Genomic DNA, 14,345 nt, shown 5'->3' on the forward strand with positions numbered 1-14,345 from the left:
CAGTTTAGCATTTATATTTGCACCAAAGTTCCTTGCCGTAACCCAAGTGCTTTATGTAAAAAAAAAAAAAAAAAGTTCTCGATATTATGAGTCCTTCTTGAAGCATCTGACCTCACAGAAACTGCCATTTTAAAGCTCCCCATTAATTTGCCTTTTTTCTACAAAATCATGCAGTGCGTCTGGATGGCGTGCGTCGTTGTCTTGAATGCACAATCTGGCAGCCATGGGTACCTTCTGGCCACTGTTGCATCTTAACAGCTGAAATGTTACATAACCAGCTGCACAGTGGTTTGATGGGCTGAAAAACGTCCCTTTACTTGTTTTGGGACTTCCTTCTGTTCTTCATTACCCCCCTTCTTACTCTAAAAAGACCAAACCCGACATAATAGGCGCTCAAATGGCTGACTGATTCCTACATAAGCATCAAATCTGGTCGCACATGAGACCTATATGCCTCCGAATTCCATCTCCCTAACCTTTTAACCCCTTCCTCACTTACCCCACAAGCATTCGCCATTGTAGCTGCTCCTATTCGGAAAGAATGAGTTTCGAACTCCCTTGAGTTCAATCCCAGTTTTTTTTAACGCTAAACGCAACACTGCTGCAAATTGAAAATGTGTTCATGTCAGACCCGAAACGTGCGATAAAAACAGTTCACATCCCACGTGCTGGGCCAAATATTTAGCTAAACCGACAGCGCACCAACCCAAACCCAATGCATTGTTGGGCAGCCACTCACCTCACCCATAAATATCAGTTTTTGACTTTCTCACACAAACTTTTAAGGCTTTGTCTGTCACCACTACATCTGCGCGCAGCAAACCAACTGACTTATACTTGCTAACTGGCACCAGCTCACTAATCCAGAGTGCCGCAAAAAAAGCCAGCGCAAAGCCTACCCTAAACAACGTCTCCGACTGATCCACATGTTTCCTCTAGCACACCCAACAAATGGCCTAAAATGGAAAAGGTGATCGAGTGGTGAGGGTATACCCGCCCCCACTCCTTGCAGCCTTTCACAATTTGTGCAAAAATAAACTCCTTAGTCACATCCTCCATTGTCAGGGGAGAGATTGCAGAGCCACCCGTGACAACCAGCTTTAAATCTCCGTCGTCTCATCCCGCAACAGCCCGGTAGGCGGCCCGGTTGCCACAAATGTCCTACGACTCATCATGCGCATTAGTGCTGTACAGATTGAAATGTACTGCAACAAGGTACACACGGACTACGCTACTGCAGATCTGGCTCTGCCGTGTTCAGGGGCCCAAAACCAGCAACACTGACATAAGTTGTGTTTCACTAATTGCTAAAATGGCTTCTTCTAGAAAAGTAATTAAGTTTAGAATCGGGCAAAAGCGGAAAAGAAAAGTAAAAAAATCTGAAGAAAAAAAAAAAAAAAAAAAGATATAAATAACTCTAGTATTTACCCCAGCACAATTTGCACTCTGTCATCTCATCAACAATATTTTTTTTTTGCAATCAGGTACCGCAAAGCATTCCAAAATCCAAGTACTTTTCTAGTGCCCAGCACCCGCCGAAAACAGAAAAGGGGCAGCAACTTGGCGAGACATAGCAGTGCTCCTAGACAGGTTCTTGCCGAGTACTAAAAACTACATGACTAGGGTAGGTCAGAGTCTCTCTAGCTGTGGCTCCCTCAAACCTTACCGAAATAAAACACTGCGCGCATTTTTGGATTTAATTGGCCACAGCAGCCTTTTATTATTAAATGCACGAACAACACTACCATTTTCCAAACAACGAGCCGGGGGTCCTTAGAGCCACAAAATCTGGTGCATAACTCTTTCCCTCCATTGACCTTAACAGTAACGACCGGCTCAGGGGCACCACCAACCATCTTAATTGGCCGATATTGTATAAAATCCAAAGGCCTGGAGGGACTCCCCCCCCCCCCCCCCCCATAGGCCATGTCCCCAGCACCAGACAACCAATTAACATAAGAGGAGGGAATACTAAAGGTGGGGCCGTACCCACCAGAATCCCCCCCCCCCCCAACCACTATAAAACCGACTCCAAGGACCCCCCACCCGCCACAGCTAGCACGGCTTAACTCCTAAGCCTGCGCAGCCCCCACCATAAGCAGAGCCCTTTCAACGCCCTCCTGCACTGCTAAAGCCCACAGGTCAATTCCAATATCGTTTAGGTGTACACCGTCCGCCAACCAGTAACCTCCCTGACCTGACTAAATCCACATGGTGGACACTGACCCCCCTCTCCCCCGTTGTGACAAAGGCAGAAATGTGTCCATTTGAATAAGGCCAGAATTAAATTAATCTCTCAACCGAACGCGCCATCCTCCAGCATCTACGAGGTATAATCTCAGACCACACTATTACTGTCTTAGGATAGAGCGTGTTCAGCCGCAAAATGTCATATTGAATGTCCCTCCGCAGCTCCCTTGCCGGGCGGCTGCCAAGGTCATTTCCCCCCCCGCATGTATTACTAAAATGTCAGGTACTGTATCCCTTTCAACATACCCATTTACTTCAGGCAAAACTCTGCACTAACTCATTCCCCGAAAACCCAAACAACGGATCACAGCCTTCTCCTTTTGGATTCCAAGCTGTCTTCCGTTATGCCGCAACCTTGCTCTTCTTTCTGCCCAGTATGCGAACGAGTGGCCAAAAATCCAAACTAAAGCTGGTGCTCTGCCTCCTAAGGTAATGGAAAAAACACGTAATTACCACCAAACATTCCACTAAAACCCTGCCCCCCCCCCCCCCCGGAAACCCAAGAACACTCCGACCCCTCGTAACCCCTAGCCCGAATTTTTGATCTCCCCTGCTCTTGCTTCCCCCGTTATCGGGCGGACATACGACCTGTACCGTTCCGATTTCCATCTCCCGATCTGCTTCACCACACTTGGACTTAACCCCCTCTCCACTGCTTCCGTTGCCGCTCCTATACGAAAAGAGTGTGAAGACAAACCTGCCCCTTTTAATCCCAGATCTGAAACTACTAATTCTAATACCCTCTTAAACTGAAACTTTGACAAGAAGGAACCATCACGATGCCTAAGCAAAGGCCCACCTTTCTGATTCCCCCAGGCCCGATACTCCCCTAAACATTTCACCGGACACATTTCCGACCCATGTACCTCGTTCAGATTTATCCTCTTTCCTTTACCAGACCGGTCGGTCTTTGATTGGCGCAACCAAATCTCAACCCCACCATTTCCCGACAAAACATCGCCTGATAACAGCCCACCTTCTCTCGTCGTACTGGGTGCGACCAACTCACTCAGGCGAAAAGCTCCAAAGAAAGCTAAGGAAAAAGCACAACGAAACAACTGCGCCTCGAATACGTCAGTGCAAATTCGCCCCTGTGTCTCGCCCATCCGCACAAGCAATTGAAATGTCACTGGCCGTCGCTTGTCACCGCTCACCTCGACATTCCGAAAACCCCTCAGGGCCTGTCTCACTAAAAAATTTTTAGTGATGTCCGCCAATCCTCTCATTTTAAAACCAAAAGCTAAACCCGCTACCAATCGGTTAATTCTCGATATAGACCACCCTAGCACAGACAGCTCACCTAACAGTCCCAGTAACGCTTCCACTTGCTCCACTTCAGATCGCACTCCCCCCCCCCCTACCAGACACCCAACACTCCCATTCCTCCCATGCCGCCTCATAACCCCTCCAAGTGCCCCGTGCCAGCGAAGCTCTAATCAATCTTTCCGCCGCACGTCTTCCACGTTCCAAAGATGAGACGGGCATGGACAACCCTCTTCGTCCGCGTCCGGAACCAGTGACCGAAAACGTTCCCACTGGAAACTAGAAAGAGAGTCTGCTATAGCGTTTTTTACACCAGGCACGTGTACCGCCACTACCCACGCATTTAACCTTAGACAAGATAAGACTAAAAAACACAGTAAGTCCACAACTGGAGGGGAATGCGCCAAAACCAAATTAATTGCCTGCACAACTCCTAAGTTATCACAATGAAACCTGACCTTTTTGTTCCTAAACCACTCCGCCCAGATTGTCACAGCTTCCACAATGGGGAACAAGTCTAACAGCACCAAATTCTTAACCAACCCCGCTTCCCCCCAAGTAACCGGCCAACAATCCACGCACCAATGACCCTGAAAAAAGGCACCAAAACCAGCCCTCCCGGCTGCATCCGTAAACAACTCGCAATCAAAACTATCAACCACATCCGCCATGAACGACCTCCCGTTATATTGCTGCAGGAAACGCCAACCACACATCCAAGTCCACCTTTGCATCAGCCGAAACCCGAAGAAAACGATGCAGAGCCTTAGCCCCCACCGTCGAGCTTGCTAGCCTTCTGCAAAAAACGCTACCCATCGGCATTATTCTACACGCAAAATTAAGTTTCCCCAGTAGGGACTGAAGATCTTTTAGAGGCATCTTTTTAGCACCCCTTGCCGCAATCAAATCCTGCCGGAGTGAATGCAATTTGTCTTCTGGAAGTCGACACTCCATTCTCTGGGTATCAATTGTGATACCCAGAAAATTAAGACAAGTCGTTGGTCCTTCCGTTTTTTCCGGTGCCAGTGGAACTCCAAAATGATTGAACACCCACTGTACCGTGGCTAACAGTGACGCGCAAACTCCCGACTTTGCGGGGCCTACACACAAGAAGTCGTCTAGGTAGTGAATCACTGACTTCGAGCATGAAACCTCGCAAACCACCCATTCTAAAAATGTGCTAAATGCTTCAAAGTATGGGCATGAAATAGCGCATCCCATGGGCAGGCACAGATCGACATAGAACCACCCCTCCCAAAACATCCTAACAAACGAACGCTTTCCAGATGAACAGGGAGTAATCGGAATGCCGACTCGATGTCGGTTTTTGCCAGTAATGCCCCGTTTCCACAGCGACGCACTAACCTAATCGCCGCATCAAAGGAAGTGTAGACCACTGAGCAAAGCTCCGGATCAATACCATCATTTACCGATAGCCCTTTTGGGTACGATAAATGATGAATGAGCCGAAACTTGTTTGGCTCTTTCTTCGGGACGACTCCTAATGGGGACACGACTAAATCAGGCATGGGAAGGGAACTGAAAGGACGCGCCATGCGACCCGCGCCTACTTCCTTCACCAATTTTTCGCTAACTACCTTTGGATAAAACCGTGCTGATTGTAAATTCTTTTTAGAAAATGGAACCTGATGGGCCGGAGCAGGGATGCGAAACCCCTCTGTAAATCCTAACTTTAAAAATTGTGCCTGAGCCGCATCCGGATACCTACTTAAATACAGCTCCATCTCTAGAACTTTCACTGGTGTCCTCCCTCTGCACCCCACTACTTGCCCCTTTTCCTTTTCCATGCTTAAAGCACCTAGACGCACCGTGTGACCCCCCCCCCCCCCCATTGCAAATGGAACAGCAGTGCTTGAATTTGCACCCTGCCCCGAACTTGCAAGCTCCTTCGTTAAACTGCCAGCATAAACCTGGCTTTTGGCCTGCCGACGATCTGGAGGATCCAGCTGCATTAGTGACACCAAATGAGCCGGCTATGCCGGCTCCCCCCTGAAAAGGCTGCCCATAACGTGATGGTGCCATAACCCAATATCCTTGCGGTTCGGCCCAGTATCCGGTGGGACCACTTTTCTCTGCCGGAATTGCTCATCGTAGCGAAGCCACGCCTGTCCCCCGTATGTTATGTACACTTCTCCAATGGAGTCCAAGTAGCAGAACAACACCGAGCAATTCTCCGGCGCCTTCTCCCCCATTACGCCTGCTAAGATTGCATACGCTTACAACCAGTTAGAAAAAGTCTGCGGTATCAGCCGCCAGCGCCTCTTTTCTTCCTCCTCTTTTTTAAAATCCATCTTTTTTCCTTTATCTAGATTAAATTTTTCTAGGGGGAGGAGGGAAAAGATTTCGACGTATTCGTCCTTCCAAATCTTTTCCCTAACCTCTTTCTTTAAATGCGCCCCCAGCGGTCCCTCAAAACAGCCATAGACTTCCCCTTTTGCCTCGTCATCTAGCTGCACAGCTTCGCCGTTCTTCTCAGTCTGTACCCCCACCGTCACACCCACTGCACGCTGCACTTCGCTACCCCCTATCCCGCTAACTGACGCGCTAACTGCTGGAAAAGAACTAGGTGTTGCAGGAGGAATCCACGCCATAGCCGGGGATGGAGCTGTACCTACTTCCTTGCCCCTACCTTGCTCGCAGCACTGCAACAACTGCCTAACATTCCTTAACAATAACTGAAAATCATCCTGAATTCCCCCTGCACTATCACACATAACACCCGCACCTCCCCCTCCCCTCCCGACACCCACATCAGACAAACCCCACAGTAAATTAGTCTCACCAAGCTGCATGGGTGCTGTGACCCCACCAGCCGGGTCCATTGGATCCTGCAGCTCCTCCTCACTCTCGGTCTCCAATTCTCCTGGTGCCAAAGCGATGCTTGCCACAGTCGTCTCGTCCTGACTTCTCACGCACCCCGGGCCAGTTCGCCGCCCGTCCCTGCCTGGAACATGCACCGTCGACCACAGCCGTGGGGCCCCGTGCCCTCTCTCCATATGCTGGACCGACAGCCCATTGGTACCCTCTCCTGAGGTTACCGTGGCTCTGCTGCTGCATCGCCCATCTACCGGCTCGCCCCCTGGCTGGCCTAGCCTAAGGGGACACTGCCGTCTCTCCGCTCGTACCCGGTCTCTCCATGGTGCTGACTCCACGCTCCTCCTCCGTCCTCCCCTGATGACCACGCTGTCTAGTCCTCTCCAGGGTCGGTTCATCGCTGGGAGAACCGACTGTCTGCCCCATGAGTGTCCTGTCGCCCGATGCCACAAGCCCCGCCCCCCGACCAGCATGGGGCTCGCCGCTCACCGTCGCACCCAGCGGCCTGTGCGGACTCCTCCTGCTCTGCCGTCCCCTGCTCTGAGGTGTAGAGCTGGGGAGACAAAGCAAAGGGTCCAGGGAGAGACTCCTCAGGCGGCGCCGGGCACGGAGGAGTACCTTCCTCCGCGATCAGGCGTGTGGGTGGCCTGCTCCTCCACGGCAGATGCTCCCGAGCCGCTCCTACCGTTGCTGTCCCCGGAGCACTGCTGAGCAACCCTGCCACACAGTCCCTCAGCCAGCTAGCACCATGAACTCCCGCGGCAGCTCCCTGTCCTAAGCTATGGCAATGTTACTCCCAAAATGGCGCTCACCTCCCTACTCCTTCCCTTCTTATAACCTCATACTAGCCCGCCTTCTTCAACTAGCCCCCGACCCCTCTGTATATTTTCAAACCCACCTATAACCATCCTACTCTCTCCTACCTAAATTCCACCCCGATTAACCTCTTCCTTTCCTACGTTCCCCCACCACCCCAGTCGTGTGGCTTCCACTTAATGTAACCCGCGGTTCCTGCACCGGCCCCTACTTTAGGCTGCATTCCCACGAACGTATATCGGCTCGGTTTTCACGCCGAGCCGATATACGTCGTCCTCATCTGAACTATTTGCACTATTTGCAATGAAAGGAGGCGGAATGGGGGCGGGGCTAATTTGTGGAACTTAGCCCCGCCCCCGTCCCACCTCTCCTCATTGCAAATAGTGCAGAGGGGCGGAGAGGAGGCGGCAGCTCAGTTCCTGATCCTGGCTCTTCCATCCTCCCCCCCCCCCCCCTGCAGATGAGGACGACGTATATCGGCTCGGCATGAAAACTGAGCCAATATACATTCGTGGGAATGCAGCCTTAGAGACTATACAAAAGCTAACATTTCCCATGAGGTAAAAAAAAAAAAAAAAAGAACCCTTGCTTCAGGCAGCCCTGGGCGGTTACACAGACTTAGGAAGCTAGTAGTCTATGTAAAAGCTTTAGCGACAATCTGCAGTTTTCAGAGATGTAAAGAGTCAGCGATGAAATGCCCGTGTGTACACGAATACATTAATTCTCCGCTTGCACTTACAGTTTGATGTATGCCGTTGGGCGCGCTCTTAACCACTGGTCGCCAAAGAGTTCATCCGCCACCTCTTCCCATCCGTCTTCACAAGAACTCCTGACGTGATATTCCTCCCTGCTGTTATCCCAGAGATTGGGGCGCTCCTCCACCAGAGTAATCATCCTATCTTTGGCAGTAGGCATTGTGGCAGGCAAGAGGTTAATTAGAGCTGCTTGTATGCTGACCACAAAATGGCTGCCTAGCCTTCCTCCAGGCATCAGGATTTTAGCTCAACCCTGCCCCACCCAGCAAAGGGCCCTGCATACCCTCCCACAACATTAGCATAAATCCCCATAGTTACGGGTAAAAAAATCACAGCGCTGCAAAAACGTAAGTTTTTGCAATGCGCTGCGATAATCCGATGACTCCATTTGAATACATGAAAAAAAATTACAGCATGGCCCTTATTTTTGAGATATCGCCCGCTGTATTCAATGGGGCCCAATATCGCTCAGTGTATTCACAGCCCAATATCACCCTTGCCAGTGCGAACACCCGTAAGGCTCCATTCACTCAGGGTGGTTTTTGTATGGTGAAAACTGTGCATTGCTGAGATCATGTGTGTTTTTACTAAAATGTTGCAAAAAAACGCACGCAGGTCTGCAAATGCACTTTTTAGTGCAGTTTTAATTGCGACAGAACTGCCCCGTGTGAATGGAGCCTAAGTGAGTGAGGGACTGCTGCAGCACCTCCCTGGGTAGGAGCTTGTTATGGTTTGATGACCCTATTCAGAGTCACGGATCCCTATTGTAATGGTGCTGCTCTTGGTTGAGGCTTTTAGGGCTCCTTTCCACTGGCGATCGCGATATCGCTGCGAGAAACTTACGGCAAAGTTGCAACTTTGCTCATGAGTTTGTTTATTCACTTGTGTTGGAGGTAACATTCTCTTTAGTGGGGGGGTTATACTGAAGACTGACAGACGTTCTATGAAGTGTGTGATGATGTCATCTTGATGTACGCCCACCTTGGTCTGTGAGTGGCTGAGAGAGCGTCCAGAACTGAGGAGGGCGGGCTTATGAACACATAAGGCCGGGCGTTAGGCGGCGGCTCCACTATTATCTCCAGCTAGCGGCTGAACATCATGGCTGTACGGCTCTCTACCCATTAGGGAAATAAGTCTAAAACTCCTGATGAAATACTGCGGTTATACCGGATAGAAACCCGTTGAGTCTTCATACTTTATCCCAACCCCGGCATGAAGATCCCCCAGTCCGTGCTTGGAGTGTTTTATAGCCTCATTAGCTGGGATATCAGTGTTCTCCCAGCAGCTAGCCCGGTGCGGGGGCCATTGTTATAAGAGGCCCCCGGAGTAGCTACCAGACTCTAGAAGCTTCTACCAGTGAGGTGACTACAGCCGGGGGCTCCTTCATTCACAGTCACTGGTTTACAATAACCACCATAATATCTCTATCCTTGAGCTCCCAAGCCGTCCTAATGCTGATATTTATCTACTCAGGGGTCGGACCGTCCTCTAACCTCATCAGCCGGGAGCCGGCACCACGGACAATAGGAATAGGCTGCTCTGCGCAGGGTCATCACACTAGAAGCCGCTTCCATCCAGCGAGGTGGCCGGTCCACTTAGGGTTTATGCTAGACCCTCCTGCGGTCAGCCAGTGAGGGGCCATTACATTAGGAACAAGCTGCGCCGAGGGGCTTCTGGGTTGAACCAGCAAACTGCTGCAATGAGCCGGTATATCTAGTCCAGTGTTTCACAAACTCCAGTTCTCAGGGACCTCCACCGGTGATGTAATTATTGTTAGTCCTCACACATTAGGCCACAGGTGTTCTTACTATAGGATATCCTGAAAACATGACCTGATGGGGTCCAGGAGGACTGGAGTTTGGGAAACGCTGATCTAGTCAATGGCTCATAAATGGTCACCATAATATTTCTCTACTTGAGGGCGCATTTAGACCACCGTATATCGGCAGGGTTTTCACGCCGAGCCGATAAATGCGTCCTTCTCTGCAGGGGGGGTGGGGAGGATGGAAGAGCCAGGAGAAGGAACGGAGCTCCCGCCCCATCTCCGCCTCCTCTCCACCCACCTGCACTATTTTCAATGAGGAGAGGTGGGACGGGGTGGGGCTAATTCTCAGAACTTAGACCCACCTCCTTTCATTGCAAATAGTGCAGAGAGGTGAAAGGGGGTGGAGAGGAGGCAGAGAGAGGGCGGGAGCTCAGTTCCTGCTCCTGGCTCTGCCATCCCCCCCCCCCCCCTGCAGATGAGGACATCGTATATCGGCTTGGCGTGAAAACTGAGCCAATATACGGTGGTCTAAATGCACCCTAAGCTTATAAGCTGTATCTACTGCTCATACTGAATAGTCAGGGGTCAGACCGTCCTCTAACCTTATCAGCCAGGATACTGATGTCCAGGGTGTCGGCAGGGAGCCAAGAGCCGGCACCCCGGACAATAGGAATAAGTGACTGAATAGGGTCGTCAAACTTAAAGCGGCTCCCATCTAGGTCGGCAGCTGCAGCAGTTGCTCACTGAGGGGTAATAGTAATCCAAACGCCATCAGAGCTCGCAGGATGTTGTATCTTCTGATTTCTCTCGGAACGCCTCACCCATTTTTGTCCGTCGGACCTTATAAGACCTCGCATGATGTGATCAGTGGGAAACACTTGCGATCATCAAACGCGCATAAAACCCATTCCTGGGGATCGTAATTTCACAGAAGCCATATGGGGTGCTTTTAAATGAAAAATGTCCACTATCAGCAAGTAAAACGCACGTTGACAGGCCGACATCGGGCAGATATTGCGCGCGCCTGTGAATCGGCTTTAGGAATGTATTTTCAAGGGTTATACCAGTCTTTGCCGCCAGCGTTAGGCCTGCCTTACCAGTCTATAGTAAATGTCCGCTGATGCCAGGTTAGTGAGACCCATCTGGGTGCACGTTGGGCCTCATCTGACCAGGAGATGTTTTTCTGTTACTCACTGATACCATTTTTTGCGTCGTTCTGCCCCCTAGAGTCTCACCTTTCTGTTTCTCTAAGACACGATGGTGCTAGAACTGTCCGTCTGCTGTTATAGCCCATCCATGATAAGGAACGGCAAGTTGTGTATTCGAACACGTTAGTTGGAGCGGCAGCGTTGTGTTCAGCTGGTCTTTACCTGCTGCGCCTGTTGGTCCGAACGATTCCTGACATCCTCCTCTGACCCCTTTTCAGTGATGAGTTGTTTGTCTATTAGTTCCCCTTTCGCTGGTTGCTTTCCTCATTGCGACATTTTTTATATGCTCTTCACATTGCTGCTCTAGAAAACCCCAGACGGTTGGCGGTGAGATCCTGGCGCTGATGACCGCGCCTCGCTGGAGTCACGCAGATCGCCGGATGATTTACATCTAATGTGGATTCACACTGAAACGGAGCCCAAAACCGGAACCGGCAGTATTCTTAGCCACGCCCCTTACCGTATTGTGAACACATCCACAATGCAAACCGACCAGGATTATTAGCGCCACCATACAGCGTCTGCATGTGGCGCTCCCTAAGGGCTCACTCACACCGGTGGGTGTGGGTTTATTTACGGGTCGAATCACGCAGTATTAATCGTGTATTACATGCGGACAGGAAGGGGTTTTACACGTGAAAACACTGCGTATTTATGTGCACAAATAACAAACGCCTGAAACTCCATTGATTCCAAGCACAAATATTCAGGTTTTCTGCGTATTTTCGCAGTCCCAGTGACTTCAATGGGCTCTTTTGGCGCGTATTATGCAGCAAATCAGGACATGCTGTTTTTTTTCTTGCAACCAAAATTCATGTGAAAAATCAGCAGATGTGAATAACCGCGATGACATCACTGGGTTTATTATCTGCATGGTGCGCAGCGTATTTACGCCGTGTGAACGAGCCCTTAGAGCTACCTCCGTCCTTGCTGGATGTCTCCTCTGAGGGGCTCATTCACAAGTACAGAACCGGGACAAGAGTTGTTTGCAGAGAAAAAGCTTTATGAAGCATTAAAAAAAAAAAGACACAAACAGCAAAGATTAACCCCTAAAAGACCGGACACTTTTTAAAGGAATTTTACCCATCTGGCGGTTTTACTGCCCTATTTTTTTTCCTTCAGCATCCAAAAACATTTTTGCTGCTTTTTTTTTTTTTTGTGACACACTGGTCTATATGATTGTCTATAGCGGCTTGAACTGTGGGTCACCCCCGAGGTTACACTACGCGGATTCCACAATTCAATCCTGCTCGTGGACATGAGCCCTTAGGCAAAGCACCAAGAAGGTGAGTGAGGAGACTTATAAGGACATTTATGCTCCTATGGGTAATATGCAAATAAAGGAGATGAAACAATATCCCTGCAGCGCCCCCTATTGGAAGGCAGAATTCCTGAAAGTCAATGTTAGACTCTTTATACAAGTCTTGTAACAATGACCAGGAATTGAAAGCCAATCCAGATACCATCCACAGACAGCTGTTTTGGGGTGTTTGCCCCTCATCAGTGTACAGTTTCTGGCTTGGCTAGTGAGAGCATTCCTGACCCACATCCCAGGCCTATCTTTTCTCAGGTGGCGCTCCAGAGGTATTGTTCAATTTACTTTATTTGCATATAAATTAAGCCATCATGCTTGTTTTTTTGTCTTCCAGAGGATAAGGCGATTAAGAAGATCATCTCTTACAGAGAAGGAAGAAGTTTGATGGCCCAGTTGTTAGCACTATTGAAGTTCTGGGTTCAAATCCAACTAAGCACAACACCTGGATGGAGCTTTTCAAATTAATGTTGTCCTTGATGACAGCACGGTAACAATGCTAACCACTGAGCCACAGTACTGCAAGGTAACAATGCTAACCACTGAGCCATATTCACTTAAAGGAGATGTCTCGAGGAAGCAGTTAAATTTTTTTTTTGCCCAGTCCCCCCCATTAAACATACATTACTAATTACCCCTGTAAATGACATTTCTAGCTGGTTCGTACTTACCGTTCCAGCGTTTCAGCAACTTATAAAAGTTTCCTCAAGATGGCCGCCGGCTCTTTCCCCGTCGCTCGCTGCAGCCCGACGTGCGCGCTCCCGAGACGCCGCCAGCTGTGTCTCCATGGCAACCGGACGCATCGCAGCCGCCGACCAGACAGCAGGTAACCGGCGCTAGCCCCCGGCTCCCCAGCGCTAGACCCTCAGCCCAGGTGAAGGCCCCGGAGCCCAGCGCTAGGTTCCGGAGCCCAGCGCTAGTTCCCTCGGCCTAGCGGCAGCCCCCCCCGGCCTAGCGACAGCCCCCCCCCGGCCTAGCGACAGCCCCCCCATCGCAGCGGCAGCCCCCCCCGGCCTAGCGCTAGTTCCCCCATCACAGCGGCAGCCCCCCCCGGCCTAGCGACAGCCCCCCCATCGCAGCGGCAGCCCCCCCCCGGCGCAGCGACAGCCCCCCCGGCGCAGCGACAGCCCCCCCCCCGACAAATCACTTACCTGGGAGGCTTCTCGGGGCTGCTGGGCTGGGCTGGGCTGGGCTGGGCTTCTCCGCTGGGCAGCTCCAGTTTCTGCACCTTCCTCTAACAGAGGATGGTGCAGAATGGCCGCTGCAGCGCGCTCCCGAGCAGTGACAGCTCGTCTGCGCATGCGTAGAAGAGCTGTAGCGGGGAGCACACTGAAGCGGCTCGTGCTGAATGGAGAAGACCGGACTGCGCAAGCGCGTCTAAAAAAGCAAGCTGCCAGCGAATTTAGACGGAACCATGGAGACGAGGACGCTAGCAACGGAGCAGGTAAGTGGAATAACTTCTGTATGGCTCATAATTAATGCACAATGTACATTACAAAGTGCATTAATATGGCCATACGGAAGTGTATAACCCCACTTGGTTTCGCGAGACCACCCCTTTAAGAGCCACCACAAACCCTCCAAAGTACACTAAAAATGGAAGCATTCCTTCTAAAACTGGATCAGTAAAAAAAAATTTTAAAAAGCAGAGCAAAGCCTTAAATATTAGCTAGGTAGATAAAGTCAAAAGGTGGATTGTATGCCAACCAGGGTATATGGAAAGCTATATGGAAATGATGAATGGAGGACTTTGGGGAAATTTGTGATATTGCACAGCTTCATCTTCACACAGCTGAGGGTTTGCCACAATTGAGGTAAATACATCAACAGCAGCACAAACCTTCCTCCTGTTCTGATAGGTTGTTCCTTTGTGAGGTAACCAGCTGATACATTGTAACATCTGGATACTAGGGATGAGCGAGTATACTCGCTAAGGCACTACTCGCTCAAGTAATGTGCCTTAGCCGAGTATCTCCCTGCTCGTCCCTAAAGATTCGGGGAGCGCCGCGGCTGACAGGTGAGTTGCGGCGGGGAGAGAGGCAGAGAGAGATCTCCCCTCCGTTCCTCCCTGCTCTCCCCTGTAGCTCCCCGCTCCGCGGCGGCACCCGAATCTTTCGGGACGAGCGGGGAGATACTCGGCT

Source organism: Eleutherodactylus coqui, chromosome 9 (genome assembly GCF_035609145.1).
Source record: "Eleutherodactylus coqui strain aEleCoq1 chromosome 9, aEleCoq1.hap1, whole genome shotgun sequence".
Lineage (NCBI taxonomy): Eukaryota > Metazoa > Chordata > Amphibia > Anura > Eleutherodactylidae > Eleutherodactylus > Eleutherodactylus coqui.